Source organism: Lacerta agilis, chromosome 4 (genome assembly GCF_009819535.1).
Source record: "Lacerta agilis isolate rLacAgi1 chromosome 4, rLacAgi1.pri, whole genome shotgun sequence".
In the NCBI taxonomy this organism is placed as follows: Eukaryota; Metazoa; Chordata; class Lepidosauria; order Squamata; family Lacertidae; genus Lacerta; species Lacerta agilis.
In genome coordinates, this window is record NC_046315.1 from 61875130 (window position 1) to 61894875 (window position 19746).

Genomic DNA, 19746 nt, shown 5'->3' on the forward strand with positions numbered 1-19746 from the left:
GAATGTTGACTCAAGTGTTAGTGAATGGTCAAAGTTCAGATGTTGCAGAAGATGAGAAGAGGACTTCTAGGAAACTCTTTTAGTGGATTTGAGTCACAGCAACATAGTGAAGTAGTATTTCAAGGATTTGCATTTGATGATCCAATTTTGCAGTATGGATCTGTGTGTCAACAGAATGGAGTGGAACTCTTTCCCCATGCACACAAGCCCTATTAATGTCATTGTCATAATATATTGCTCAGTTAGGTAAGTGAATTAAGATGACATATCTTCAATCAGGAATTAGAAACTGGAAATGTTGCTACAGACTCAAAGACTCAGTGTTTCAGATAATTCATTTTCACTCCATGGAGGCTTCCCATCCACTGAAACCACATAACACCCGTCCTGAAAGACCTACATTGGCTCCCAGTACGTTTCCAAGCACAATTCAAAGTATTGTTGCTGACATTTAAAGCCCTAAACAGCCTCGGCCCAGTATACCTACAGAAGTGTCTCCACCCCCATTGTTCTGCCCAGACACTGAGGTCCAGCACCGAGGGCCTTCTGGCAGTTCCCTCCCTGTGAGATGTGAGGTTACAGGGAACCATGCAGAGGGCCTTCTCGGTGTTGGCGCCCGCCCTGTGGAACACCCTCCCATCAGATGTCAAGGAAATAAACAACTACCTGACTTTTAGAAGACATCTAAAGGCAGCCCTGTTTAGGGAAATTTTTAATGTTTGAAGTTTTAGTCTGTTAAATATTTTGTTGGGATCTGCCCGGAGTGGCTGGGGAAACCCAGCCAGATGGGTGGGCTATAAATAATAAATTATATTAATATTATTATCCTTCAAAATATTCTTGAGGTGTCTTGTTTTCAGAAGAAAAATGGTTGAATTCATTGGCACCTAAAGCCTGACATTCAAGACCGATCTTCTCAAGAGGCTGAAGGCAGCCCTGTTTAGGGAAGTTTTTAATGTGTGACATTTTAATGTATTTTAATCTTTGTTGGAAGCTGCCCAGAGTGGCTGGGGAAACCCAGCCAGATGGGTGGGGTACAAATTATTATTATTATTATTATTATTATTATTATTATTATTATTATTATTAGACTCAGCAAAAGAAGAAAAACTATGTGTGTGCATGTGTGTGCACATGTACACATATACACACTTTTACATACAATATTCTTCTACATTCTTTTACCATCAAGTCAGAAATAATTTCCTTTCCTAGCAGGCTAGCACTTGTATTTGTATATATTCCTGTTTAAATATTGCTTTCCTTCTTAGTTCCTGAATGTCTTGAGAACATTGCAGATTTACTAACCTGACTTCTCTCAATGTTTATCAGCATTTTCAATCTTACTAGATATGGATCTGCAAGCAGAAAATGCCTCCTGGTTGCTTTGCCATCCCCGACTCTTTTTTCAACAGTGTCTGTATTTATATTATAAATTAAGCAACAAAATCCCTAGTAGCAAAACAGGACTTGTTTTATTTTCAAAGCACTTGGTAATCACAAGATCATTGAAGGGACTAGAGCATGTACCAAATGAACAAATTTTAGAGTCCTTCACAAGGGGGAGAAATCTAAGCAACTTAAGGTACAATCTTCCCAGCACTTGTACCATCAATAGTCACCAGAACAGGATATTGGAGTGATGTTGCTGCTTTCAACCTGTGACCCCATCAGACCCAGATGCTGCACATCAGTGAACATTATCATTTCAGGTTAGGAATGGGCAGATTTGTTTATTTCTGTTGCCTCCATTTCTCTCCCCCCCCCCCAATCTAAAATCCAGTTTTCCACATGAAACTCAAAGAGCCTCTGAGAAAGCAACTTGAGAAAACCTGGAGCCCAGTTGTGAATATTTCACAAGAGCCTTGGTTAAATGCTCTCTTGGAGGGTTGATCACCCAACCCCATTAATCATTTCTTGTCTCCTTCTGGCTTCCCATTAGATTTCTGCATGGCAGGATGTCATCCCTCATACCTCACTTTTCAAAGGGTCAGGAATAGTTTTTCATTGCCACATTTTGATGAGATGTCTTTCATGATACCGTATATTAAGGGGAATAGATCTTCCTTGTGCTTTCTCTTCGTTAGGAGGCTGGAGTCTCAGACTCTGTGTCAATTTATCTTCTTGTGTTTCAGAGACTCTCACAGCTCTCTTGAGTACCTGCCCTGCACCTTGCAACTGAACACCTTGGAAGACAGGCAGCAATGTGGATACATCAACTCTCTTTTTTAATCATTATGTTCTTACATTCACTTTGGGCCAGCCTCACCAGCAATATTGCAGATCAGATATGAGATTCATTTATTAGCTTCCTTTTGAAACACAGTTCTCATTATTGATTTCTGAGTCATCCACAATCTGCAGTTTGTCTCTGCTCAGGCAAAACTCTTGTTGGTTGAAGCATTACAGGAGTCATTCCTAATAAAAGGAAAAATATGTTTTTCAACAAAACAGTATTAAACATTCTTCAAAATTTCCCAACCCTTTTCTGGAGATCTTATCTTTCTAATGTCTCTGTGTTACACATTTACATGCCCTGTTGTATCTTCTGCATGCATGGATGTTTACAAACAGGGCTGTCTTACCCATAGGCACTAGGGGTGCGGGGCACCCAGGCGCTGGGCTCTCAGGAGCGCCAGGCTGAGAGTCCGGGGCCCGAGAATTGACTCCAGGGAAAAGCCTGCCCGTTGGTTGGAGCACCGCAGCGGGCTGTTCTGCTGTGGGCGGCTCTGCGCCATGAGTTCGGGGGCGACCGAGCCAGCGAGACGCTGAGGCGGCTGGCCAGCTCCACCCTCCTGCATGCTTGGGACTGGGCAACCTGGGGGGGGGGGGGGCGCCGGATGGATCATTGCACCCTGGTGCCGCATATGCTTAAGACAGCCCTGTTTGCAAACCCATGCAGTATACATCCACACATTTGCCATGTGAGTTAAAGTCTGCAATGCTAGATGTATGTTTTGCCTATAAAGAGGCCGGGGGGGGGGCAGAGAAATCATAGAGGTCTAGTCCTTTACATTTCCTAGCCTGCTAGAGGGGAAAACCTGATAAAAGGATAGACTGCCAAGTCAGAGACCAATCGCTAAAGTCATATCATCAACAAAATCAGGTACTGAGTGATCATGCCTGGCACCAGCAGATGTGCCTTCACTGGTCTGGCCTGTTCACTACATGGTGGGTCCACGTGGCAGTGTACCCATACCATCATCCACTCTGCTTCGAAGCCAAGTTCAGCTCCCACCCATGGTGGCTGCTGGTCACCCTCTCCAGCTTTCACCTCTCTGTCTCACCTGAGTGGCTTTGGGATGGTGTCTGGGGCATTCTTTCTAGAGCCAGGCATGCTGGGCTGGAAAATGCTGGCATCACCATTGCAGTTTGCCATGGTATCCAAAGTAATGCCAAGAAAATTGTTCCATCAGCACAAGGATTTATACTTGTACATCACAACTTTCCCCCTTTTCCTCGCCTTGCGTGACCCTGAAATCCGTTCTAGGGGTTCTCCCAACACTCTGGAGCAGTTTGGAGGAAGATCTAGGGTGCAAATTGGGGGAGAATGGGGGATGTTCCATTGTACAAGTGGCAGTCCTTGCACTGATGGGACACCTTTGTTGGGTAGGGCCCTATGGGTTTGGGGGCTCCATGAAAACCCAGGAAATGACTGAGGGAAGGTAGGTCAGGAAGTTTAAAAATGCAACTCTGTACTCATAACTCTTCATGGATAATTAAACTACTTTGTGCCACTGCATCTAAACATAAAAATAAGCCTAGTACTTTTGCAATTGCTTTTAAACCAAGAGAGAGAGACAGAAGAGGCGAAAGGCCCTAGGAATACAGTAGCACAAGGCAAATGCTGACAGTCCCTTTGAGAAAACTCAAAAGTTGTGGCATTTATTGTTTTGCAAAGTGAAGGGGACAATCCAGTCTCCAGCTGCATCTTTTCCTCTGACTCCCACATGTGCTGCTTTACCCCTGGGTATGGCAGACTTTCCAAAGAAATCCCAGTTCAAAAAGGAGTCAGACAAGGATGTTTATTGGCTCCATTTTTATTTAACATTTATGTCAATTCTCTGATTACATGCTTCCATGTAATTTATACTCATGTCCCTGTGTTCTCTAGTGGCAGAATAGTTCCAATTCTAATGTATGCTGATGATGCTGTACTTCTTTCTCAAACTAAAGTTGGCTTGAAACGAGCTTTAGAGAAATTTAATGACCAATGCAAGACCGAATTGTTAACAATTAATTTTTCTAAAACTAAAATTGTTCGTTTTGACCGTTCTTTCAGGAAATACAATTGGAATATGAAGGGAAATGTCATAGATCAAATTAAGAACTTCCAATATTTAGGCATAACCTTCTCTTACAATGCCAAATTTTCAGCACATCTGGCCGCTTCAGCAGAGAGAAGCGCAAATGCCATCCTTAGATTATTTAGAAGGAAAGGTGCTGGCTTCCTTCCTATGGCTTTAAAAGTCTTTCAGGCAAAATCTTTTATATGGCTCACAAATTGGTCTCTCTGCCAATCTTAAGATTCTCGAAACAGTTCAACCAAAATTTCTTATAGCCTTATTTGGCACTCCTAAGAGTACTTCTAATGTAATATTAAGACAAGAGGCAGGCCTTCCCAGAGCTGAACTGAAAGTCTGGGAACAGGCAATATCCCTCTGGCTGAAAATTCATTATAACCCAAAGGGAATGTTACCCCATTTCCTGGCCGCAGCCCCTTATCCACCTTGGCTTTCACAAATTGCTAACAAGATCAAATAAATTGGTCTAAACCCCAAAGACCTCTTACTGGCACCCTAAATAAGGCAAAAACAACTATCACTCAGAGGCTCCTTGACATCGAATTGCATAAAGAAGATGCTTTACTCCCTGAGAACTACAGGTGTCTAAAATCTTGGCCCAGCTTTTCAGCTGCCCCCTTATTTATCTAATATTACTTATGAATCTTATAGATGGGCATTCTCCAGAGCCTGATTTGAGGCACTACCTACAGCTGTACTATACGGTAAACAGTGGCGTCGCTAGCCTCTGCGCTGCTGGGGGCGGCGGCAGCGCAGAGGCACCCCCTGGGGGAGGGGCACGACGCGCGCGCCGTGACGTCATCATGACGTCACGACGCACGTGTATACAGAAAGGGGGGATTTCCCCCTTTCTGAGGCTTTTTTTCGGCGGGGGGGGTGGTGACCAGCGAGGAGGGGGTGACGGGTGACCCCCACCTCGCTGGTCGCCCCCCCCCGCCGAAAAAAGCGGTGGAAAGCGGAAAAAGAAGCAGAGCGGCACTTAAACGCGCCTGCTCTGCTTCCTTTCCAGGCTTTCCCCGCCCCCCCCCCCCCGCGGTTTTTTCGGCGGGGGGGGTGGTGACCAGCGAGGAGGGGGTGACGGGTGACCCCCACCTCGCTGGTCGGCCCCCCCGCCGAAAAAAGCGGCGGAAAGCGGAAAAAGAAGGAGAGCGGCGCTTAAACGCGCCTGCTCTGCTTCCTTTCCAGGCTTTCCCCGCCCCCCCCCGCGGTTTTTTTCGGCGGGGGGGTGGTGGTGACCAGCGAGGAGGGGGTGACAAGGGTGACCCCCACCTCGCTGGTCGCCCCCCCGCCGAAAAAAAAGCGGTGGAAAGCGGAAAAAGAAGCAGAGCGGCGCTTAAACGCGCCTGCTCTGCTTCCTTTCCAGGCTTTCCCCGCCCCCCCGCGGTTTTTTCGGCGGGGGGGGTGGTGACCAGCGAGGAGGGGGTGACGGGTGACCCCCACCTCGCTGGTCGCCCCCCCCCGCCGAAAAAAAAGCGGCGGAAAGCGGAAAAAGAAGCAGAGCGGCGCTTAAACGCGCCTGCTCTGCTTCCTTTCCAGGCTTTCCCCGCCCGCCCTCCCGCGGTTTTTTCGGCGCGGGGGGGTGACCAGCGAGGAGGGGGTGACAACCCCCCTCGCGGGTCGCCCCCCCCGCCGAAAAAAGCGGCAGAAGCACCCCATCCATGTGCTGCTGCTCCGGGGGTGACGGAGGGAGCGGCGGCGCGTGGGAGTGGCGGGAGGGGCCGCCGCTTGACACCCCCACCCGTCGCTGCTCACCCTGTCACTGGGGGCGTCCCGCCCCCACCGCCCCTCCCCAGCGACGCCCCTGACGGTAAATTCCTGCAGGTTCCAATTCACGAGCGCTTATGTCCATGCATGACCAATAAGGTGGAATCTGTTACTCACATTCTCCTATTTTGTGAATTCTCGACTCATATTAACCCTTTTTATCAAAATTTATACCTTTGCAATATTATTTGGAATTCAGCCCCGAAATATTACGCAAATTCCTTTTGGAAGACTCTCTGAGCTCAGTATCTTACGCTGTGGCCAAATTTTGCACCTTAGCTATTAAAAAACATAAATCTCTTTTTATGAAAAATACATTATAAACTTCTTTTGCGCCAGTGATCTTTTGTCCCAGCTCTCGGGATTTTAATTTCTTGTGGGGGTGTTGCTGTTTTTTTGTTTTTTGTTTTGTTTTAACCTATTTTGTTTTGTATTGCTGGTTCTTGCTGTAATAAAATTGATTGATTGCTGCTTTACCCCCCCCCCCACACACACACTTCCATTCTCAAGACATGGACTGAATTGTTTCCCAGGTGCACAATATATAGCACAATATATATTCATCAGTCAAATAAGGTGCATTTTTGTAGACTAAACTTCACATCTTGATGCTTCTCTCCACCCCCCATTTTTCTTGCTGATCACAATAATCTGAAAATATACAAATCAGATGGTTAGCAGCTCTAACAGATGACAATTGGGATGGTAGAGACCATCCGAAACTGTGTGCTTCACACCTGCTAACAATACTGCGGAATTATGAATGGTTGTTTTTCCCGTTGCTACATAAATATTTAAGATGTGTTATTTCTTATTACAAGGCACTGCCAACACTTGTAAATGCACAGCAATCTTTCATGACGCCTTTCCCTAGTATCAACATTATCTTGTCAAACTTTGGTTCTAATCAGGACAGCATTATATGTTTTGCATATTGAAATACTTGGGTGCCTTCATATTGTTTTCATTCATGGCCTGCTTGCAGTAACACAACTGAAAGGCACAGTTTCACGGAACAGTAACCTGCAAGTATTGTACCAATAGATTTTCATTAGTCGGTGACATCCAGCTTGCAGAGAAGAATTAGCCTGCATCCTTTGGAACCAAATAATGTTGCTTCTGGCATCATCATCTCAGACAGAGTGGCCTATGGGGCCCTCGTTTCTCTCTGATTTAGTTGACATTCACCATCCCTTTTTAGAATCATTTGTGTCTCCTGCACCAGTCTCATGCTATATTCAGTATATGAATTACTTATTTAAAATAAATATAGTGTTTTAAACGCCCCAATTGATCCATATTTTGGGAAACCTTTGAACGGCTCCCTTTTTAAAAAGAAAACATCATTTTAAATAATTCTGAGCTTTAAATTATTCAGTATCTTTCTCCTTATCCCCATCCCACCAGCATGATGATAGAAACTCTGGAGCGGACATACCAGCATTTCATGAGATATTATTGTACCCAAATTCATACAGAACCAAATACCCCTCTGTCCAAATAGCCACACTTTCTGACGTCTATTAATTCATTTAGCACATGTACAATAATTATCTGAAGCTTGCTTCAAATGCTGCCTGCTCAAATCACTCAAATCTCTGTCCTCTCTGTAGGGAAGGAGAGTTTTTCTTTTTCTTCAACACTCCCAAGACACCCTAAGGAAGACTCACGTACCTTGTTAACATGTTAACACTAAACTATGGTTTAGTATGAGGTGGAATGCCCCTGAGCAAAGCCTTAAACAATTTTAACCCTCTCATCAGCACAATATAAGAACATAGGAGCTGGATTAGGCCAGTCGTCCTATTCACAGTGGCCAAGCAGATGCTTATGGGAAGCTTGTAAACAGGACTTGAGTGCAACAGCACTGTACCCTCCTGCAGTTTCTAGTAACTTCTCTGACAGTGGAGGACAAGTGCTTTCAGGGTGGCTAACAAACCCCAAGGTTCTCCCTCACTTTTTTTTTTTAAATAATGAGGCAGGTTAGATATGCACTGATCATCACAGTGTACTTTGCATTTTTAGGAGCATAGGAAACTGGCTTATACCAGGTCAGGCTATTTGTGAATCAAGACCAATAAATGACTGACAGGGTATCTTGCAGAGGTCTTTTCCATCACCAGCTACATTTTATAACTGGAAATGCCAGAGATTGAACCTGGGACGTTCTGCATGCAAATTGAGTGCTCTGCCACTGTGTGAGGATTGCCCGCCCTTAACTTTAAAAATATTTTTAGCCTAGTGATTTTCTTCCATTTCCTATTTATGTTTTCTCTTGTCATATTGGACTTTTTAAAAAAAGTATATCCAGTTCGAGGATCATCATTAGTGGAAAATGCTGTAGCAGAGACTAATAAATGTAATTAACATGGATATTTAAACGTTTGCTTGGAAAATAATTGGCATTGACTAGGAAAAATACAATTATGAAAAGTTATTCAGCCATACATATATATATATATATATATATATACACACACATAGAGAGAGAGAGTGTGTGTTTCATTATCTTAAATGTCTTTAATGCTTTAACTAAGGCATTATCCATGCACAATGAAGCAAGAGTTCAAGACTTTCTAAGCATGCAGTTTATTATCACGGCAGATCACTTTTTTTTTTCATTATAGCATTTTGTTCTTTTTAAATTAAATGAATGAAATGACTACAGGCTGTGCAAATGTAAGCCTACAAAATTAAACCTTCATCCTTCTAATTACTTAATGTTATTTGAGAGCCAATGCAATCCATTCTTTTAATGTTTACATTTTATTTTCTTGACAATTTCAGAGGGAGACAAGGCAAATTAGTTGAATCCCAAAACTTTGATTAGGAAAAGTAGGATTTAAAGAAGTTGTCTAAAAAAAAATGAATTAAGGAGCAATTTTCTTGGTAATAAGTCTGAGGCCTAGATACAGCTACATAAAGCCAATTAAAAGATGAAAGGGTGACGGCATACCCTGACCTGGGGCGTTTTATATAAGGCAAAAAGCAGAGGAGGCTGTCGAAGGCCCATCTGTGGACTGAATGACCAGATGATAGAGGAGGAGAGAGAGAGTGAAACCCTACTGAAGGAAAACAGGAAACGGGGATGTTTAGAAAGAGCACAACAAGACCCATATATTGGCCTTACATTTTCTCCTATTGAATATCTAGATAAAAGTACCAGACAGAAATGGGCCAGCTACCTTATTGAATAATTTATTTGGCAATTTGATCACAATACTTTTGCTCTACTTTGCACAGGGTGGAGGCAAATGACATGTGACACCTGAAAATGTGTCTTTTTATATTAAAAAAAAGTTTTAAAATGACTCTTGCTCTAGAAGTAAAAAAAGACTCCAAAATCCCCAGTTGCAAAATGCCCCATTCATTAGGACCAACAAAAAAGTGAGAAAAATGTCACAGAACTGTCACTTGCCATATTTCTGTTTTTGTTTAATTGATCCAGCTGTGGACTTTATGCAACAACGACGTTACTCTTTTTTCTTTCTTTTTTGTAAATATATGTACTTGTATATAATGTTGCTTTCACTCGCCACAACCTTTTGTGTAGGACCTTAAGACTATAATAATAGTAACAGGTTTTTGGGATTAAACCCACTGAAAAAAGCAATAATTATTTCTGGGTAAAAATGCATAGGATTGTGCTATAATGTTTTTGTTTGCCCTCTACCTTATTAAGGGCCATGCATTTCTTCTATGACTGAAGTGACTTTTGAAACTCTCTTTCTCTTTCCCTCCCTCCCTCTCTCTCTCTTACTCTCTCTCTCTTTCCTGAGTTCATCTAATGATTTATCTACTGAACAAAAACACTTTAATTTTCCCCACAACATTATTATTATTTATTACATTTGTATACCACCCTATACCCAAAGATTTCAGGGCAGTTCACAACAAAGTCACCTAGCAGACACCCTTTTATATAGCCCAGATGGGGCAGGTAAGCCTTAGCCTACTGAGGCCAAGGTGACATGCTTAGATGTTAAATTTGTTTGGTGACCGTATTAAGCTTCCAAAACATGTGGATAATGTTATGTCCAGGTGCAGAAGAATAAAAATTGTAATCCTAGCAGCTGCCCCTCAATATTGTAAGCCACCTTCAGAATGGTTTGAACTATGGAAAGATAGCATACAAATTATGCATTTATGTATGTATGTTTGGGGTAAACCATGCCCATATTTCCTGTATCTTATGGCAAGCTGCAAGTGTGGCCCCGGTTATTCATTTGCACTCAAAAGTCAGCACTCTTTAAATTCACCATGCACAGCAACAGTCAGAAAAAGTGCAGAGTCAAAAAGCGCCATCTGCCAAAGGAATGATTAGGTATGCACTTAGAGTGTACTCCCAGTTCTTCCTTTGCACTCATGGCTTGAATTCCAGCCATTCAAGCTGGGGCTACAAAGGAAGAGTCTTCCATTGCAGCTGTGGCTCAAACTTCCTGTCATCTGACATCATAAGATGCCAGACAATTGGCACATGGTTGGCCCTGTTCACCTGTCCAAGTGGCCTGTTGAGGGTTGCCTGCTTCTGGATTCCATCCTCCAGTTGGGTGCACTTCTCCATACCTGCACAATGGTGGCAATCATTTTTGCTGACCATAGCAACTGCATCACTTCTCACCAATTCCATCATTGCTCAACTTTCCTTTCAGTGGTGCATAGAAAGCACTGGTGGTGGTGGTATTGGTTGTTGTTGTTGTATAAATTAAATGTGTATACCACCATTCATCTGAAGATCACAGGCTGGTTCGCAACCTAAAAATAGAAAATGAGACAAATATAAATGTGACCCAAATCTTATCCTCTTTCTTGGGGGATGCAGTTTCTCCTTTTAGGCGCCGTTTCAAGTGGCTACCTTGTTTATACTGAAGCCATTCATTTCAATGGATCTTGTCCACTAAATGTTTTTATACTACCTTAAAAGTATGTAGGCTCTGCAAATGGAGAGGAATGGGAACTGGTTTCTTTCAATGTGTTTCAGTGTTTGTTCTAGTGCAATTCATTGAGCACTTTTGTAATACTGTAGTAGTAAATTCCCTGCTAAAAATACACCACATTTTTCATTCTTCAGAGAGTCAACTAGGGAAACATCAGATAAGTACATAAGGTATGTATTGCAGAATCAGTGACTGCACAAAATGGTCGATCCATTTATTTTAATTTTATGTGTTATTATTGGCTTCACAAAATGGCCGGAGAATATTGTACGCAAGGAAACAACAGCACTTGGTTCCTACAGCCCAGCAGTTAGGAGGACTACTGTGTGATATTCTAGTTGCTATCTGTGTTGGATTTGAAACAAAATTTTAAAAAGCCTTCCAGTAGCACCTTAGAGACCAACTAAGTTGGATTTGAAACTGATTCTACATGTGTGATTATCATTGTTTTGTTTTTAAATTGGTTTCATACATGCAGTTGTTTTATTTTAGATATGTTTTATTGTATTGTAAACTACTCCGAGTTGCATCGTATGAAGCAATTCAGAAATGAAATTATTATGATTATGATTATTCAAGTTCTGCTACGGGAGATGGGTACATGGCCAATATTTTCAGTTCAATGTACAGTTGCTGTGCATAAACAGCACCCAGCAAAACATAATGAAACAAAAAACAGATTAACATTAAATTGTGAGAATATTGCCTAAAACTGAAACAGCAGGAAGGAGGACAAATCCACATCTTTAAAATTGATGCTCCTATTTGGGGATTGTAAAAAGCAGGCATTGGGGAATTGCAAGGAATCTTCGAAGTGCAAATGGCTTTTCTCATTTATGTTTTAGATTAGAATCACTCGAAATTCTTAGGAAGAACAGAGTAAGGGGTTGGCATTTATTTGGATTAGTTAATCTAGATTTCTTTAAGGGGAAAAATTAACATTTTGTGAATGCCTCCTTACTGATTAATGCGAGCTCCAGCTTTTTGAAGGCTTTCCCTGGAGACATGCTGATATGTGAGAGGATGAGCGGACAAATTCCTCCTTTCCCTCCCACCCCACCCTGCACACTTGAATTTTACATTATTTTCCTGTGATGCCTTCTCCGAAAATAAAACTTAAAATGGTCCTGCTCAAAACTGCACAGCTATCTCAGGCTGCTGTTTCCTAGGCAACATAACTAAGTGGAAGCAGCAGTCCCTGCATCTTTTCTTACTGTGTCGAAGCTCAGCTGAGTCAGACTCATCATTATTATTTATTAAGCATCCCAGAGTGAGAAGCACATTACAGGCATAAGATAAACCCAAGTCACAATATGAAAAAAGGCTAATCACATAGCCTGATCCCCCAATATCTCGGGAATGACAAGAGCAATTCACATTACAAAAGGCTCTGCAGTCACAAATGGGTGCGCTATAGCCAAAAACGACATTTATGGTTTGCTTTGTTTTCCCCTTTTATTAAGTCAATTAGTACATTTATTTCTTCAAATGTAAACAAAGGGGAAGGGGGCTCCTTATTTTTCCTTAGAGAGTTGTTACGGGGATTAAAGAAATTATGGTAACTCATATTTAATCAGTTACAGTTGGGTAGCTGTGTTGGGCTGCCATAGTCAAAACAAAATAAAAAATTCTTTCCAGTAGCACCTTAGAGACCAACTAAGTTTGTTCTTGGTATGAGCTTCGAAAGCTCATACCAAGAACAAACTTAGTTGGTCTCTAAGGTGCTACTGGAAAGAATTTCATATTTAATCAGAGGATATAAACAATATGGTGCCTTTGTGTTGGTAAGACAAGCAATCTGTACAAACAAAGTATCAGTAATCACCCCACTTCCCCCTTTCTGCTAACCAGCTCTGAAGTTACATACAGCTTGGCATTCGCTAAGACCAAGGACCATGTCAGATGTGAGCATTTTGTACTGGGGAGCATGTGCATGAATACTGCCATGAGCCATGTGGACGTGTCATGGAGGGGGTAGGTGGATCAGAAGGAAGTGTGGGAGGAGTTTGAAGAACTGGAGTCTGATGGTCCTGGGGAAAGTCCCAGCAGGTTGGGGAAGGCCTCAAGAAGCATCAAAGCTGGAGGAAGAGGTCACAGAACCAAAGACTACAGAGCTGGATCCCACAGAGAGACTGAGTGGGTTGGGAGGGCAAAGTCCTGCTTCTGTGCCTTTCACAGCCCGATCCCTCCCAGTTCAGAGGCACCTGCAGCATAAACACCCTGATTACTTAACTTCTGCCCTCCGGAGAAGCAGTGGATGGCACATCAGGTACTAAGCAGATCTCCGTCTCTGTCCCATTGGCATGAACAGGCCACTTAGGTCCATCCTACTTGAAGGAATGCCTGTTTGCATGCCCAGTCCAGGGACACCTCTGACTTGCAACACTAAAGATTTCCATGCCCCTCTCTTCAAAAGCAAGGAATGGGAAGGGGTTGCCAGTTGGATCAACAGCTAGGGTAGCCAAGCCATACAATCTACCTGCTGTGACTTGCCTGTGTCTCACACTGATTTGCACATTAAAGATTTTGGCAGAAACCAAATTCCAAGTTTGAGTTCTTCATCCACCAAGAGCCAGGACAGAAACGTATGCAATATGAAGGTCTTGCCTGAAAAATTCACAAAAGCAGCGACTCAGTGAAGGGTTCTTCCTGACCGTTCAAATTTTTGCAGTCCACAGAGCTGCACTGTACACATGCGCTCTCGTGCGTTTATCAGTAACTCACAACCTGACCTAACTCGTAGGGTTATTGTGAAGATAAGACAGCAATCCCAAGAAGGCTCCAACAAGCAACAGCAGGATACAAATTTGATTCTAAAAACACTCATATGTGAACAGCATTGCACCATCGCTATCCTGGCCCGAGGACACAGAGAAGAAAAACTCACATGGATTGGCACAGAAAGATAAATGGAAAGAAACAGGGGGAATGGAATGGCCATTTAAACAGCAGTGGTACCTAAACTCAAACAATAAAGAGCCAGGCAGTCAATGTGTGAGAGCTCAGTCTCCAGGGCTGTCTCGTCTTTCCCTTCTTTGATGTTCAACTTGACAGGACTTTGATTGCTTGATTTTACTGAAGAGGGAATGCTGAAACAGTGCACTGTACTTGTAGCGCTTACTCTTAGCTAGTTCTACAGCTGAATGGAGGGGAGGAGAGGTGGCAATAATTCCTCTTGTTTCTCAGCTTCAGATATCGCTGGGCTACTCCAGGTCCTTATTGCTTGGCAGCATTTTTATGTTGGCACAGCTCACTTCAGGAAAAGAAAAATGAGGAGGGCGGGGAGACAGGAGACAATTACTGCTCCATAATTTCAGGTGCAGCTGTGTGTGTGTGTGTGTGTGTGTGTGTTTATGTCATTCTCATGTGAAAGTCTTTGAACAGATCAGCCAGAGTATGCCAAAACCCCATGCTGGCCTCTGCACAAAACACCCACAAGTCAATTTTTTCTTGTTGGCAGCTTGGTAGCCTATCGGCATGGGTGGCAAACATTTTTCTACCCTTAGGGGCCACATTGTTTTGTAGGCAACCTGTCAGGGGCCATATATCAGTGGTGCATAGAACCAGATGCAAAAGTGGGTGGTGTAATGAATACAATTATTTACTTTCTACAGTAGATTACAGTCCACACACACACACCACTTGCCTCCTTCCAAGCAAGTGGAATTTGCCGCAGTTTAATAACACATTACAGCCCAACAGAAATATTCAAGAAAGTATATTGCCATGGGTGGGTGTGACCTGAGGAGGGGTGGCCTAGGGAGGATCCCAAAGGGCAAATAGAAGAACTAGGGGCCACATTTGGCCTGCTCTGCATTGTGATGATTCTTTTATGTTGAAACCGGACAACTTTCCAAATTGAGTTATTCAAAACAGAGGAATAATGAAGAAGGGGCACACGGCTACTCTAGATTGTATAGGGCACTACCCTGAACTCCTCAAGATAGCAATAGTCTTCCTCAATTTTATAGCGGGCACCAAGGAAGACCAACTTTCATTAGTACTTCAGTCTGTGGGAAATGTAATCCTTTTCTCCCTAACAAATCCCCAAAAAATAATCCCTGAAATGATTTGCTATTAGCTTTAAGGCCTCTGGGCAGGGACTTTCCCTCTTGTGAAACACACTTCATGCTGATGAGGTATTAGTGGTAATACTAAGATCATTATCATTATTAAAATGTCTAATCTGCCTGTCTTTTAAAAGGATCCCAGGGAAGCAGCAAACAAAGCAGCAAAACAGTGCAATTCTAAATAAAAATTAAAAAAAACATTTAAATCATTTAAGAACATCAAAAGCATTTTAAAATGTTAATCATCATCATCATCATCATCATCATCATCATAATTTATTGTAGCAGCAGCCCAAAGGCATATGTAACCATCGCCATCATCCATTGCTCTACTTTGCTTTTTGCCAGGATTTCATCTTCACACAGCAAAACCAATATCTATGTGCTGCATTTTAAAAAAGACTCTGTTATCCCAAACTGATGGACACAAGAGTGACTTATGCAGCTGGAAGAAGCTTGCTCATTGACAGAAAGAGGTTTTAATAGCTGTCAAAGCCTAGACTGATTACGGAAATCCTGATGGACCCTTGTCTCCTTAGTGCATCCCAGACTCTTCCTAAATGGCACCGAAATGTATAATCCTAAGCTCACCCAAGCCCAAATGGTCTGTATCAATATTCACCACAGCAAGTGTCATTTTGTACAAAACACTTTCAAAGTCTCCCGCCCCCTTCATTTTTAAGTCTGTGGTGGATTTCTTTGCATAAGGAAGGCTGGTTATCTCTTGCCGCCATTCAGCTGGCTCTCTTGATGTCGAGATAGTGTCATTGCCAAATAGTGGCAGGCATCCCTCCCTGAGTTAAAGAAAGATAAGCATCTCCTACTAACAGAAGCCTTTTTCTTTCCCTCCAGTATGCAAAGCTCATGTCCTATTTGTGGAGAGGGTACCTGAGCAATCCATTCTCAGGGGAAGGTGCTTTACATTTAATCCTCTCAGAAGCACATTCAGAAGTCAAAGGCAGTAGCTTAATGTGGGTGACTATATTTTAATATCTGTCGTTACTTATGCATTCAAGAGAACTCCCCCCCCACACACACACACTTTTTACAGCTCCTTTTCATGTCCGTGCATTGTTTGTGTAAGTACAGAGTAGTGGCACAGACAGGTAATTTGAGACATTTCACTTCAAAATGTGGTAATCAACCTGGCTGCATTTGGAGGGCTCTCCTGCTTATTCTGCTCAGTGGAGCCCTGGACTTCTGCCTCCCTGAGGGCACCTCGGATTGCAAGAGATGTGCCAATGAGCCCAGCAATTGGAAGCAAAGACAAAACAAAAGCAACATCTATGCACAGTTATACAGCCTCATCAGAGCTTTCACCAAAGAAGTGAAGGTAAAACCTTTCATGGCTATCATTTTAGTGACTTGTTTCACATGGCAGATTTACTTACAGAGGTCTTCTTCACCCACCCCAGCCTGTGTCAGCGACTCTGATGCCCTGATTTATTGTACCCAGTCTTACAAGCCATGGAGCATTTGTGCAAAACCTGTATTTATTGCCATCTCCTCACAGTTCACTCAAAAAGCCAGGCAAAATCATAGGGCCAATGCGCGCTCATAGCATGGTCCACACAAATGATGCGCCTAGTGTTTACTGTGGGGTTGGTGCTCCTTCTTAGTGCACTTTGTCTGTGTGTGTCTGTGTCTGTCTCTCTCTCTCTCTCTCTCTCTTTTTCGGTATCAAGATGCTATCACGGACATCAAAATGCCAGGCTGCATTCCCTACTCCACCTCATTTAATCGGGATTCATCTTTCCTAGGGGTCAAAGGAAATAAAAAAAACCATTGCCAACAACTCATTTGTGGCATCTCAACAACCTGCTTGTGAATTAAATCCTTTCTTGGAAGCACCCCAGATAACAATATGCAAAGCGCTACAAAGACAGAAATGCAATAAATACATAGAGTACAATCAATCAATAACTTGTGCTCTTCTACCTTACATAAGAGAATTTCCAGGTAAAAATTTCCCATGTCTAATTTCCCTTCAAACAAATCAGGATGAATGCTCAACATACGGGTCACCGGGAAGCCCCCCTGCTAGACTCTGTTGGAAATCCTGGAACTGGTAGTTCTGGTCCCATCTCTTATAAGGAAAGAAGCTTCACAAATAACCATAGTCATGACTTCCATATGGCACATATATAGGCTGCATCTTCTTCCTCTGTGAATCCCTACCTTTGAGAATTGTCTGTCCAGGTACAGACTTCCAGGAGTCAGCAACACGGGTAGGGTCCCACCAAACTTAAGGTGTAGGGTCTCCAAAGGACTGATTTGAAGGAAGGTCATTGTGAATGTTGCCCAATGAAGACACATCTTCACTAGAGTCCTCTCTACACTTCCATGTAGGAGCTGCTGCTACCAGAGAGGAGGACTTTGCACGCTTAAATGATTCCACCAAGTCCAGAAACATTAGCTCCACTCACTGATTCTGGACCATGAGAGCTGAGACATCACCAATGGGCCCTTAGCCTCTTTGGCCATGTCCTCCTCAGCATGAACAGCAGAGTCCTCTCAGCTGCACATTGACTTGTTTTCACCCACACATGGGAGTGAGCAGCTGATGTGGAAATTGGGGAATCTCTGGCAAAGCATCTCTGGCTGATCACACTGAAGAGAGCGGATTAAAAGGCTTTTCACCTGTGTCTCTCTTTGGGGAACATGACTTGGCAAACTAAATCTGTGTCAGGCTGGGATAGTGCCTTTTGTTGTTACTGTCAAAAAGCATTTTGGCACACTCAGTAGCACAAGCATGTCTACACTGAGGAGTAGGGATGGGGGAGACTGTCAGTTTCAGTTCTCTCAGATTCTAATTTTTGCAACCTTAAATTCAGTTCTCCATATTTCTGCTGCAATTTGCATTTTAAAAAAATCATCATGAGAATTCATCAGCATTTTAGTGCAAGTGCCTCCTAAAGTACATTTCTGTACAGTATGCCGTTTTGGCTAATTTAACACACTTTTGCAAGTGATTTCCCCTTATCTAAGACATTTTTGTATGTTGTTTTTCACTAATATATTCATTTTTATGCATACGTTTCTCTCATATATGCATTTTGTGTTTCAGTTCTCATAGTGTCAAAAAGGGCAAAGTTGATATATTTACCTTTAAATGTGACCTGCATAGGATCCGCCCGCCCCCCATTTCTATTGAGTATAGCTCACTGCTTTCAATAGGGCTTGTTCTCAAGTAAATGAGCACAGGATTGCAATCTCATGCTGGTTTCGATGGACTGTTTCCTGAATATGTTTATCCTGCAGATTGCATCAACATAAAGAACTATTGTAAATCCTGCTGATTGTCCAGGAACAGGGAATTTTAGGAGGTAAACACAATAAAGAAATCAATGATCACATTTCTGTCAGCCCATTGTTAACAAATCATATGGCAGGACACAGCTATCTAGGTATAATGGAGATCTAAAAATAGAAACACCATTATATAAGCCAGCTGCAAGCTCATTCCATTTCTAAACATAGTCTTCTCTGCAAAGGCCAAGCTGACAGTGTGTGTTTGCCACTAATGCCAATTAATCGGATGACTCACACCGATCAGCTAATAAAAATGAAATATGTATGTTGAAGGGACAATTCAAAAAGAAGCCTGTTTATTGGAAACATTGATGAGGACAGAAAATTAGATTTAAGGATAACTGCAGAAAGATTAAAATCTAAGGGACAAGACAACACAATGTTGCATATTATATTCATGTGTCATGAAGTATAACTACTAACTAGCATAAAAATAAAGCTGCCATTAGTGAACTGTTTACAACCATCTTTTTGTGCTATTTAACAAAAGATGCTAAACAAATTTCCACAGCTCAAAAACGGAACAGCTTAGAATGTTTTTTTAAAAAAATAAAAACTCATATGTAGCTACTAAGTAACAAACTAAGCAGAATTCTGCTTTATATAATCTACAAAGTCCTGTGTGTGTTTATTGGGTTGTGGCTATACCATAATATGTACCGGTAAAATACATACACACTTCACAAGAAAAGTAAAACATGTACCCAGTGCTTTTTTTTCTTTTTTTAAAAAAAGAGTTTATGGGTACTCTCATTTTCCTACTCATATTGAAATATTGCCCCTCAATGCAGCCAAACCTAGATTCACAAAATGTTTATGCGTACCCCTGCATTCCCCCCCCCGCAAAAAATCACTGCATGCACTTAATGGGAGAATTATGCCCTTTGTTATATAATATTGTCTGCAGATTTAAATAATTTGGGGCATTTGAGGTTTAAGGCTGCAATCCCATCCACTTTAAATGGGAGTAAGCTCCACTGAAAACAATCAGACTTAACATCTGAGTAGACATATAGAGGATTGCACTAAGGCTGCATACACACCATAGATTTGAAGCACACAGCTTTCTCTGAAGAATCCTGGGAAATGCAGTTTACCTTTCACAGAGCTACAATTACCAGTTTCCTGAAACTCCAGTTCCCACGATTCTTTGCAGGGAGGCCAAATGTATGGTGTGTGTGTGTAGCCTATGTCTCATTGATTAAAACATTTTTAAAAAGAAAAAAAATTCAGCTCAGCTCTTATGGTGCTTAGAAACACAAAAAATCTATAATCATACCAAAGAGCAGCAAAGTTAAAACAATCTGATGTAAAATGCAGAAAAATAACTCCTTCCCTCCCTCCCTCCATCATTTTATT